This window comes from Rhynchophorus ferrugineus, unplaced genomic scaffold (genome assembly GCF_030347505.1).
Source record: "Rhynchophorus ferrugineus isolate W39M unplaced genomic scaffold, kcgeb_rfMv2 rfM2, whole genome shotgun sequence".
Lineage (NCBI taxonomy): Eukaryota > Metazoa > Arthropoda > Insecta > Coleoptera > Curculionidae > Rhynchophorus > Rhynchophorus ferrugineus.
Window position 1 is genome coordinate 66907818 of NW_027472581.1, and position 14172 is coordinate 66921989.

Sequence of the window (14172 nt, forward strand, 5' to 3'; positions counted from 1 at the left end):
TCTGTGTCTACTCTCTATGGTTATAATAACTATCTGTAGCTATAATTTATTAACTTAATTAGTTTACATAATAAGCAATTATATATTTATTACACAACAAAATTAAACCAATAGTTAAATAACTTTAAAATTATAACAGTATAATCACTCTTATAGAGAATAATCAATATAATACTTCGTTATAGGCAACGCATAATACTGCACAGAAGGGAAACGTAAACAAATAATATATTTATATATTTCTAATCTAATTCTGATTTGAGTTTAAGTCTGTAATTCACTTATTAATTTATTACATAATTTAATTTTTGTATTATTATTTCAATAACTTTGAATTAATCATTTTAAATTTTAATTTAATATGTTATCTAACTGTCTTTTATCATCGAAGAGGCGTTAGGATAGTGATTAATTTGATTATTTCGTATTTTTAGGCTGTAGTTTAGTCTTATTTAAAATGAAGAATTTTAATAACGGACTAATTAATCCCATTTAGCGTTAATTTTAAGATCCATTATAATTATATTATTTAATTAAAAAAAAGTTATCAAATTAAGCTGTTAATGTCAAATAAATCGATATTTGTTTCTTATGACTCAGATGGCTTATATTTAGGAATTAACGTTAGTGATTTGATGGTTGTAAATTAAAGTAAACTGATTTGATATGTGGTTATAAAACACAACTTGTATATTGATGTTGTTTAATTCCTATTAATGTACATTGAACCATTATAGAAGCAGTTATTTAAAAGTTATGAAGAGAAACAGTTTTCAAGACTTTTTTAGAAGTGTCAGTGTCATTAGTTCTGTCAAATGTTCTATCGTCAAATATTAGTTTGGGAAAATTATTTATTAATAAGGCACTTATTAACATAGAATTAAATAATTTTAAGTTCAGTGTGGCAATTAATTCACTGCTACAATTACGAATTTTACATATAGTGTGAAGTAAAAATGGTAAACAATTTTTGTATTTTAATAACGTGACATTGCATAGAGTCATATTACATTTTTGTTGATTATTTTGACGTGAAAAGTTTTTGTGTAAAAAGAAGAATTTTTAATTCGGTCCATACAGACATCAATTCTCACATTGGAACCTCCGAACAGCTGTAAATCCTGGCCGTTAGTTCTTTTTCGGTTTCCTGCGGTGAAAAATGTTCGTATCGACGATGGCCGGGCGCCATCTATTGGGGCGCATCACGAACCAACCGCGCCGACATTGAAGGCCCTCGTCGAAACAATCGCAGCCACTGTCAGTTCGCAGCTGACGGTCTCAGCGTGGTGGTATACGCGAGCTCTTACGGTCGCTCTATCGTGTAATGTTTTCGTAATTCGTATATTTCCTCGTTCGCTATTTTTTCCGCTTGTATCTTAAATGACCGATGATTTCGGTGAAATGAAACAAAGTCTTGTTCGTTCTTGTCGTTCTAGTGTTCAAGTGCAAACCAGTGAGAAAGTGAATTAGCGTAGAAAGTGGATTTCTTCTCCCGTCTGGATCACTTAGGTTTCATAAGAACTCGATTTTCCGGTGAGTCTTGTTTTTCTACAATTGTAACATATAGTATTTTTGTTTTTATTGCGGTCAGTTAATACTCATTTAACCACCGTTCGTGGATAATATCATTCGGCCGTGCTGAAGAACTAATTGTTTTTAATATCGGGAATGGAAAGTTGTAACCGATTGCAAGGACAAGAAACATAAACGTCAGTATGGTACTACGATATAACAGATCTGTGTCACTCTCAGGCAGTCCGCGGATATTTTTTTAAGTTACATAAATAGCGGGACTCGCACTTTACCTGAAGAACAAACCGAGAAGAATTTAATTAATTAACATAAACTCGAGGTTCGAGCTTCCGGATTATTCAGCGGTACTTTAAATTTGTTTGAGACCACTGAACTGCTTTGGTAAGATCAAGTCGATGGGTGACTTAGAAAGATTAATGACATTTAATTAATATAAATTCTCTCCTGGCGTATTATTTAATGATAAATACTGAAAATGCTCATTGACAATTTTCGATATATATTATTTCCAGATTATCTCCTGAACTTTTTGGTTCATTTATCGTTAATAAAGAATGCAGATAAATATATTTGCAAATAATATTTTTGTTTTGAACTAGAGTATGACTTTTATATATTTACTGTTCTGTTTTATCATTGGAAGTTATGCAAGCCTGTAGGGTGCTTTCAACCCGACATGTTAATTACCTTTGGTACCTGTAAAACAGACATTTTTGAACATTTATCTTTATTGTCAATACGTTTGTCAGAGATGGATTTGAAAACAAGTGGCACGACTGGTTTTATATAAGTGGAATTTGGCGAGGAACTGTGAATTTTATTTTCTATCAGTCTCTTTCTATATGTACAAAATCAAGATCTTTTTTACTTGCTTATTTTATAAGGTTTTCGTTATGTTATTGGTTTTGTGTAGAGGTCAATAAATCAAAGAAAAAAATCATTTAGGTCATTGGAAACTGAATTTTAATTTTCGATTATTCGATTATACGTGTTCAGCTATTATTTTGCTCAATTCTTTGTCGCAAATTAGTATTTAGTGCGCGATGCGACAGGTTTTTTTGTTGTATGTCGCATTTTTTTGTATTGTTTTGGCTTTCTAAAAAGTAAACTATCGTGGACCAGTCAAATATATTGGGGAGGGAAACAGTTTTTATATTTAATAGCCTACTACGTTTTGATGCGAAGTATTTATCTTGGTATAGTTTTGGATTACCTGCGCCGAAATTTGTTATTTCTGTTATAGTTGATGTTTATAAAAATACAAAACAGCATATGCTACATATATTCTAATTTTTAACTATTTCCTTTTATATCTTTTCTGTCTTTTTCGTTTCTTCAATTTTTCAAATTGGTTTATTTATTCGAAAAAATGAGTTTTTTAAATTATTTTGTTTGATTTATTTATTTTATTTAAGAACATTTTTCTATCCACTACATTATCCCATTTTTATGGTGGCATTTGAATATCATGTACATTCAAGAACATTTTCAGGGGTTTTCATAAAATTAAAAGCGTTACTTACTTGAACTATGTGACATAAATACTAATTAGTTATAAAAGGTAGCTGTAATATCTGATGAATACGATAAGTGTTTTCATGTACATTTTCTCAGATTTTGTAACATCGAAACCAGGCTTGTTTGAAAAATAAAAAAATAAAATAAATAAAAAAATGAAAATGAAATAAAATTATTCCATGTCTTTAGAATGAGAATCCTGAATTAGTTTCTTTTCAAACTTGTTCGAATATATCTCCCTTCAACTATTTTGAATTTACCACTTCATCAACTATTAATATCAATGCTGGATAGCAAAAGTCTATTTATAATGGCAACATTTTATTCGAATTAAATTTTACCATTAATTAAATTGAAATAAAGGAGAATAATGGACAAAATGGAAAATATGCGGCTATGAAATATGTTTGTTTGTCGTTTTATTTTATTTATAAGTAAATATATTTAATTGAAAAATCAACTGGCCCTTGAGCCGTATTTTTACTGAAAGGTTGGTGCTTTTTTGTTTCGTCTCACAATTTTCTATCGCAAAAGGGACAATTTCATTTTATTTCGGAATTGAAAGTCGTCACCGATGACAAGGACATGAAATGAAATGAAACGAAACCGATAGTAAAGTATGTCTTTCTGCGGTAGGCCAACTATAAAAGAATGGTGTCACTCTTTGATTTAATTGAATAATATTTGGTTTCGCTTGATAGTTGGTTGGTTTTCAATGTTACGCAAATAATAAGATTTTTTTGTTTGTAACGTTGAAATTGTATCAATTTTTTGTTGGTATTAATTAGTCGTTTTGATATTATGTATATGCATTTGTAGCTTTGTGTTCGATTCTTTTTTACTTTCTCTTTGTTAACTATATAGATGGTGTGGGTAAATTATAGTAAGGTGTTATTATTTTCAATTATCAATTTTATTTAATATTTTCTATTTTTTTGTTTTTTTTAATTGTACTTATAAGATTAATTTCGTTGTTTGAATGCTATTTAAACGAATTGTATTCAATTTCGTTTGCTATTTAAATACAGAAACCTATACATTCTAAATGTTACACAAATAATAATTTGTTGCTTTTAATTAGATTCTTTGATAATATATTTTCATTTCTATTTGTAATTTTTTATTATTTCTGTTCTTTCGTAATTATTGGCATAAATAAGTATAAAAATAGTATCTTTCTGATTGACGGTTTTGTTAATTTTAAATAGAAATATTTTATGCTTGTTTTTAAAACCAATGAGATAATTTTTGTTAACGGTAAGTTTTTTTTAATGAAGTCTCTTTCTATTTTTTAATTAATTATTCGAATAAATATAAATTTATAGTTGTTTTGATGAATGACTCATAGTCAACATTTAATTGTGTTTTAATTAATATTAATTATTGGCGTTTTTTGATTAAATTAAACATACATTTGTTAATTAGCCAGTGAACCCTCGTTAATTCGATTTCAAACCAAAATTTTGTTGAGCGATTAATCTGTTCCATGTCATTTTAGGGCTAAGAAAATTAGTATTTGTAAAAGTCTAATAGCTTTCTCTGGCAGTCAACCATACTATGATATTGTTTCTTGATTTCGTGGAATAATATTGTATTTGTTAATATTTTTAATGAATAAATTTTAAACGAATCATGCTTAATAGGCAAGCACCATTTAATTATTTTGTTGTGTATTAATTATTATTCACCATTAATGTACAAGTAGCTACATTCAAGCAATCAAAACACAATTATTAATGTGTAAAGGCTTATGACACTTCATTCATGTCTGAAGGCAAGTATGCAGCTGTTATTATATTGCACCTGTCTTGCATTTTCTATCTATTTGACATAGTCACTGATTAATAATTTATAACAAATTCTATTAGTAAACTCAATAGTCTAGTTTTTAACCATAATGGATTTATTAACAGCATTCATTCTACCATTTCTTATTATTTAAACTATTTTATATATACTTAATACTTGGCTTGTTTATATTTTGAATGTATACTTAAGTATTTTATATTCTAATACTATTTGTGTACTAATATTATTGTATCATGATATATAGATATGTTGCCAGTAAAGTTCTTCAAAAGACAAGAAATAAAAAAAATATCAATGATTCTGTTCGGACGTAATATACTGCTTTTTATCTTCCACCTATCTATGTGTTAACTACAAATGTAAATAAATATGCTTTTTATATTTTTCTAGCTTGTTCCGTTTAATTTTAGAATAGCGGGTCTAATTTAAAATAAAAGTTGGCTAATCAATACTTGTTAAATTTTATTTAAAATCACCTTTGTATTCCGTGTTTCATTATTTTATTTTTATTAACAAAAACTGGGGAAACCAAATTAAAATAAGATTTTAACTAGTCATCTTTCACTAATATTTTTATGTTTATAATATAAATTTAATATATATATATTTATATATATATATATATATATATATATATATATATATATATATATATATATATATATGTATATATATATATATATATATATATATATATATATATATATATATATATATATATATATATATATATATCGAATATATTTCTTTATGCTTGTTATAATCTTGCAACAGTCTTTTGTCACTTATTTTAATAACTAAGCGTTTAGGAGATCTAATCAACAAATATAGTCACATTACATTATTACATTTGTTGAGTAATTTTAGCAAATAACAATCAAATGATATTATGATATAAATGTATTTTTATTTCCACTTTACTAACTTTCTAGGAAGAAATATGCATTTTAACAAGTATTTTTATTTCTAACTATTCTAGGTTGTTAGTGATTTGTTGCTGTGATTTGTGGTTGTTGTGATTTGTATATATATATATATATATATATATATATATATATATATATATATATATATATATATATATATATATGAATATGAAATTTATAATCCATTTCTTGGTTTCCAAAATTACGAATGTTTGTTCAAAATGAAAATCGACTAAATTAATGTTTGTTTATTTCAATTTAGTATTGTTATGTCATAGAAATATTCTTTATTTTACATTAAAAAAAACGTTTTTCCTTTAGTTAATTTAGCTTTTAAAATTATCAAATTATTAATTATATAATTGTAGATGCTTAAGTATTCGTATATATACTTATCTATATTGAATAAGTACACAAGAACTATTAACTATTTATTCGAAAGAATACCATATACTAATATCTACAGCAATAATTTGGAGACCATCCTGGTAATGGTAATATGCCACCCATCAAAATATTCGTAGAATGTGGAGGTGGGGTAAATTAACCCATTTTAGCGTTTTAAGATAAGTTTTAACCTCTTCAGCCCCATATCGACCGGTATTATCATGTAACAGCGTTACTTTGAGGTGACTTTCTTGATATATCGCTAGTTTTTTTAATGTCTGGCTCAAGCGTATAACTCGCCTGGTTTTAGCCGAATTGGTCCCATCATATTCATAACGTATCTTGAATATTGGCACGATTTTTTCTGCTTGGAGTTATACATAGCGAATACGTGTTTCGTCTTCAGTAGCTATTCGATGCAAAACCTCTCTATCTGTTCTGTCTTTGGAGCAGTGCAAAAATTCTCTAAGCTTTAATTCATATGGTAACCAATATTCTTCTTTTTAAACTATTCTTAAGGCTCTTTAGCTGTCGCCGAGTTTCTGCTGGGTTTGGCAATAATATTCGTCCAGCATTTCTTTTAATTCCACGCCTTGAAATGTTTCTACTGTCCTAGGAACTTTGTCTTCTGGAGAATTACCTGATTTGAACCTCGAATAATTTGCGTTACGTTCTTACACTAACACACTTATGTCGCCACGTCACCATCATTATTCTTCGAGCTTAACTATGTTTTTCTTGCAAGCATCTTCAATGACTTGAATATAATTTGCTGGAAATATAATCATGAGAAAATTTAGATATATGTTTGGCTTTGATCTTGTTCATCATTTTAAGCTCCGAATTTGAATTGGCGACATCTTTTCTAAAAAGGATGTTTTCATTTTATGCGGTTATTATATTTTTTATTATCGTTTTATATATTGTCCCTTTAGTTAATCTTTGAAGGCAAGTCTCGCTGAGACTTTGTGGGTAAGCTTGTTTTGCAAGTCAGAGAGGAAGTTCGCTATTAGGTTACCAGCGGTTATTTGTGTTATTGATTGGTTAATCCTGAAAACTGGCGATCATTATACTTATACTTGTTTTGACAGTGTATCAATTTTTGTTTTTCTAAAACTTATATATAATATTTTGATAACTAATAATTAGATTTTTTTAATATATTAAGTAATTTGTTTTTTAATTACCATAAGTGTATTTTTAATTTTTCTAAAAGTAACTAATTTGATTTTCATCATATTCAATTGTATAACCTATGCCAAATTTTAATAAAGTGTATATTTCAGTAAATTAATTTTATCTTGAATATAAGGAAAAGTTTTGAATGTATATAATATCTAACGTTACACTGTGTATTGCTTTAGAGAGACTAAATTCCTGGAGATTAACTTAGTTATTTTTGGAAGTGTTTTATTAATTTAAAAAACATTTTTACCATTCCTTCTTTTGCTTAATATATTGTTTTAAGTAAACCCCTTTTCATTGGTAATTCTTTCATTTCATTCATTGGTATTAACTTTCGCTCATATCAATTTATTAGTTATTATTAAAATACAATTTCCCTAAAGCATAATTTTTATTTCATTAAAATAGTATTTCATATATTGTTGCTCTTATATTTTATTATTGCTTTTACCGTATTCTTTCTATTTATTTGACCAACATGTTTCGTCACTAGTGGTAAACATTCTATATTTTGAATTAATTACAACAATTTTCCCAATTTTGACTTCGATGGTTTTTCTTTGATTATGTCATGATTCTGTTATCTACATCTATATAGTATTAAATAGAATAATCATAATAGTAGACCTTAATTTAACTCTGAATAAATTAAGATGTATCTAACTGATTTATTCACCGTCAGATAATATTAGTATTGTTTAAATAGTAATATACCAGGATATTGAATTTTGTTGATAAATATTTAATACATCTCCTTCATTCGTTACACTTCTTTAAATAATACCATTTCAAAATAAATTTTGATTAAGCTTTAGGAAGAAGTAATAGAAACTGCTAGAGAGGAAGAAATAAAAATGTTCAATAATTTCCAAAATGTTCTATTTTTCGTAGAAAATACTCGTGGGGCATTATTAAATTTTACTGTTTTAATAAGTTACATTTTTTATGGTTGCAATAGAAATAACTCTGTGTAATATAATGAATTCCATTTCAATTTCATCAGTTGTTTTAAATTTAGTTATGTCTTACTACAGTTTCTTGTTAAATTCGAATGAAACCACTCAGTAACTTAACATTTTAATAGAATTATTGTGAAATATTTATGAAATAAATATAACATATTATGATTATATTTACGAGAAGTATCAGGTTTTTTGCATTGTTTCAAATGCCCAGCAGATAATTTCATTTTAATAAGGTATCATTTTATAATTTTATTGAGTTCGTCAAAGGTAGCTAAATGTAGTTATTGATTATATTTAGATCTTTTTACTTTGTTTTACTAAGAAAATACCTCAAATTTTGTAGTATAAAATAAAATTTATTTTTATTTACATGAAATAAACTTTAATATTTATATAATATTTTTTCATTTGGTCTATAAAAATTCTGGCTGCTGTCAGCAACATACTGAACTATTCAGTTTACCATTAACAAGATTGGTGTAAACTTTTACATAAAATAACAAAATAAATTGTCATGTCATGCAATATGTTGGTGTTTTTTTATACTTCATCCATTTTTATTGATTACATACTAGCGTTCATGGAAATTCTAGCGTCTGTCAGCAGCAAACTGGATTAGTCAATTTACCATCAACACGATTGGTGTAAACTTTTTAATATATTAACAATTTAAATTCATACATGTATTTCGGCAATATTTTAAGGTTATTTTGTTCAATTTCATAAATTATTGGCAATTCTCCAATTTAATCTTCTTGTAGCTTAGACACAAAGCTTTTTTATTTTAATCCAGTTCTTCCTTGATTTAATCCATTTCTCTTGTGGTGTCCGTGAGTTAATAACGTTTGCATCATGATCGTTTTGTAGGTTTTTTTACATCACCAATGATGTTTTAACACCGGAGGTATGTATTGGTTTGTAACATATATTGTAACATCTTTTAAGTTAGTATGTTAAATTATATATCTTCTCATTAAATAATAAATAATAATTTCAAAAATAAATAATTAAAGGATATAAACATAATAATGAGTTTTGTGTTTTATACTTCTGTATTGTATACTATGATAGCAGTATGAATGTACCAGTTTCAGTATTATATACCAATTATATATATAATATATATTAATATACCAATTATATATTATATACCAATATTATATATCATATCATAACTGTAAAAATGTTGTAAGGCAACACTGTGACAGTAATTCTCTTCATTTTAAATGTACTGTAGATCGTCTAAAACTTGTTGATATTTCGTTAAACACTAATGCTGTGCATTATCTGATACTGCAATATTTATCTTGGGATGAGACATCCTTTGGCTTTAATGGAATTAGTGTGTATTCAATGTTGTATGAACTTATAGAACTCAATCAAATAGGGATCATTTTCCAACATGAGAGTGTGAACATATGAACACTCAAAATTTAAAATTAGTGGACCATCCACTGTATATAATTTATATTCAAGAGTTTTTAGTTTGGTTTCACCCAAGGCTTATTTGATGGATGATGGATAGCCATCAAGATGAATAATTGACAGCCACTAAAACTATGAGAGAAATATCGTTCTTTATTAATTGTGTTGCTTTTATCCAATGTTTGTTGATGCGCTTTTGGCTTTGTGTTGTTTCTTGAGTGTGCTGATTATGTATAAGTAAAATTTATCGACTTCCGAAACAGTATTATACAGGAAATTGAATTGTTTATGACGACGTCTTACTCAGAGTAACATTTAAAAAAAAATTATTTAATTTTGGTCGCTCAGTTTTCGTGTGAAATTATTCTTCATATTCTAGAAACTTTATTTCTTGATGAGACTCTACAATGGATACGACAACATTATTTCAGCGGCTTTATGTTGTGCTTAACATAGAAAGAGACAATAATTGTTTTAGTATTGAAACAATTAAATAGCAAATTTTGTAAAAACTACTGAGGTAATGCAATGTAATTTTTGGAAGCTGTTTTTAAATATACGTTATATTTGTAATTTTTATTACTTCCGTATATAATCACATCTCTCATATGCACCAGGATTTTTGTGACATATTATTGCCTATATCGTCGCGTTAATTTATTTGTATATAGCACAGTGGTTCCAATTTCATTTTGAATTAAGAATGGAAAGTTGCAGCCGATCGTACAAGGACAAGAAACGCGAACTATGGTACGGTGTACGTTTTCTGTGGTACACAAACAATAAAAAATCTGTGTCATACTCAGATTTAATCGCAAACTGTTATTTGCTGCTATTTGTCGAATTGAATTTTAATGTTGCACGAATTGTTTTCATAGTAATGTTTTTGCTGTAGAATACGTTGTGAAAAATACACACTGGAAATAAAATTGATTGACATGGTTTCAATAAAGTAGTTAGCAGTACATTTATTCTTTTTCCGCCCCTAATTCAATTTTTATTAGTACATTAGTTATTTACATTTGGTCTATAAATTAGTTTTAAATATTTTTTTTAATTGAATCTTTACTGTAAAAAATCGGCACAATATATTTCATTCAAAGTGCAACCTCTTCGGCAATTTACGGATTCCTTCTTAAAAGAACGATGTACCGTTTGAAGTTATTCACGAATTATTCAATTATTTGAAATCTTCATAAGAAGTGAAGTGTTGCTCAGACAGATTACGACTCCCATGTCGGCACAAGCAGTAAGTAGAAGAAGTAATGCCTGGAAAATACGGTGTTCCAAGTATGTTTTCACCGGTTGTGCATGTGGCCAAGCATTGTCATGCTGAAGAAATAACATTATTATGTCTATAATATATATATATCTTAAATCCTTGTTTTAATTTTTTTTGGCTTTCCAAAATGCTTTTTGTCTTTGGTGCCAAAATCACCACTTTTAAAACGTCGAAACCAATATTCACATATTAAAAACGATTGAGCATGCTTCACACAGCATTCAATGAACTTCGGTGGCCTTTTTCTTCTAACTGAAGTAAAAAGTAACTAATTTCCGCAAATGCGATTTACTCGGTACACATTCAGACATTTTTAACACATTGAAAAATTGTTTGTTCGCAAACAAAGTGAAAAGTGAAGCCTGTCAGTGAAGCTTCAATATGAAGTTGGCTACAAATGTATCCGATGCAATTTATTACACATTAAAACAATGTGTTTTTTTTAAATAATTTATAAGCCTGATATATATTATCTAATTTGTTCAGTGATATTTTGTGTGTTAATTACAATCTGATTTTTCTATTACAAGCAAAGAACTTTGTGCAAGACTGTCGTTTTTTAGTTATTTGTACCCATTTTCTTTGAATGAACTGTAATGTCTCCTACTGTAAATCATTTGCCAATATAAATATCATTTATAGGTTAGCATTGTGTTGCGTTTTAATATTCAAAGACGCTCTGAATATTTATGGTGTATGCGTCGATGGGGAATATTTCTTTCGTCTATGGTTTCAAAGTAGTTCAGATCCCTCCGACATAATTTGATATAATGTTTGACATATAAAGATAAAAATTTAGGTTAGAATAGAGTAATAAAAAGTGTGGTAAAGAAACAAGTAGCATGAAAATATGTATAATTAAAGTTAGAGTGTGTTTATTTCTATATATTTAAATATTTGGTGAACCGAAAGCTCAGGTTGAAATCCCCAACAGATCCAATATAAAATAAATATCATGTTATATTATTTTGCAACGGTATTTATATATTAAGTCTTCAGTCTAAACTCCATTATATACTTAATTATAGAGGCATTATTCATTACTGGGAAATAAGGTAGGTTATACTTTTTTGCGAAAACCTAGGATAATATTTAATTTGCATCGCGGTAGCATATTAATATATTGAGAATGATGAACACTTTCAGTAATTTTGTATAATCATTGCCTCCGTCTAACTAATATCAAAGTCGCACTAGTTTATGCAACATTAAAACAGTCTATTTCTTTTTGTTTATGATAGTAAAATACTGAGCAGTAAGGTTTAATTGATCAAGTTCTTCAGTTTTCCAAATGAGATGACTACACCAGAAATGCTACATGAATTTATAAAATGTTATTAGAGCCCAAGCAACCGAAAACTATTTAAGAGGAAAATTTTTGCAGCCCTATTTTTGATCACTAACGACCATTAATTGTATTGAAATGTATAAATCAGAAATGAACAGAGATTGAACTGAGTCTTTTATACTGCTTGGGATCTGTTTCGCGCATTATGGTCTAACTAAATTATGCCTTACTCATAACACCCTTAGTTTTCGATATTTCGACCTTTCGATATTAACTATATCTTGGTGTAGTCGCTCGTGTTGCTCGTTGCATGTATCGGCCAAGTTTTGTGGGAAATAATTAAGATGCGAATGCAGAAAACTTATGTTGAGAGGCATTCTTTGTTACAGCAAAACCAAAAATCGTTCTCATGTCCTCAGGTCCAAAAGTTGTATAGTTAACTTAAAATGCTAGAGAGCACACATCACATTAAATATGAGAAAGCTTATGGGTAAAATGGGTTTTGCTTAGGTTCATAATAGAACAACCAGCATGAATCGGGTGCGTCACATTATTTACTGCTTTTTTCACTAATTTATTTCATTAAGTTTTGTCATCAACTTTAATTTAATAAATCACTATAAATGTAATTTCTTTCTGAACTTAATTTTGCAAAAATATATCGATTAGTGATAATATAAGGTTACTTACGAAGTCATAGTAACATTTTAAATTATCAGTTAGATTTTTATATCAAAATATATTGTTTTGGTTTTAATATAAATATAAGCATTACTATAATCTTTTTTCTTGCTAATTTATGTTTGTGAACGTAAATACTTTTTAAAAAGACACATGAGAATGAAACGTGAAGTTAAATAGATACTATATATAAAATTGTTTTATATATTTTATTAGTAATGTTTTAGAAGCATTTTACTAATTTAAATATATTCGTTCTTAACGTGAACTCCGAATCACGTTTCTTGACATTCGACCCGTTGGTTTTAGTATATTTCTGTAACTTTTTATATAAATAAATCCTTATTCCAATCATTAATAATTATTTTAATTAAATATTGGATATACCCAATGCCCTGAATGTTTTCCACTGTATTTTGAACATTGTTTTTCGAGCTTTTATATAATCACTTTTGTACTGCTTACTATAAGTTTTCAATTCAGTATATATTCCATAATAAAAGTGTGCAATGTCGGTGAGTTTTCATTTAGTTTTTTAAAGGAAGTTCCGATTCTTTAATAGAAAAGAGATGTCTTAACATTCTAGTGGAAGTTATTTTAGTGATATTAAATTCCTAACAGGATCGCGTAGTTATTTCCATATCATTATCAGAACATTTTAAAACATCTTAAATGGCATTTCCATTATGCGTTTCTTTCTTATAATATTAATGTGTTATTTATGCACTTTGTTTGTTTGCCTGTTATTTTAATTGAAATAAGAAGAACTACTGTAGTTTGACCGATTAAATACCGAATGGATAAGATCACTAAGTTTGAAACAATTTTTACGTGATATTTGCTGGATGTTCTTTGGTGATCCACTGGGGACTGTTATTACATTATGCGTACTTATTAAAATTTCTTGCGTATGTTTGGTACTTGGAATACTCCCTCTCATTATCAATGATATAAAGTTTCTATTATTTTTTTCATAACAAGTAAATTATGATCATACGATGGCCACCAAAGATCTGAAATGAATAAAAATAGTGGTATTACTTTCTTTTATCATATCTGTTATTTCATTATATTATTAAGAGTTATATATTATACATATAAAATACGCATTCTTGAAATTTTAATTCTAACTTAATAAATTATAATAAAACAAATTTTAAAATTAAATACAGC

At 27.6% G+C, this 14172-nt stretch overlaps 1 protein-coding gene across 2 annotated transcripts in view; it reads left to right on the forward strand.

The window, feature by feature from the left end:
* The first annotated feature begins 1251 nt into the window (after positions 1–1251).
* Positions 1252–14172, forward strand: part of Fur2 (furin-like protease 2) — a 1295077-nt gene continuing 1282156 nt past the window's right edge. The window contains exon 1 of one of the 2 annotated variants that reach the window (XM_076396174.1): positions 1252–1533. The gene's annotated coding sequence lies outside the window, so the exon portion shown is untranslated. The remainder of the gene's footprint in view (positions 1534–14172) is intronic. The other variant, XM_076396175.1, reaches the window with a different exon arrangement.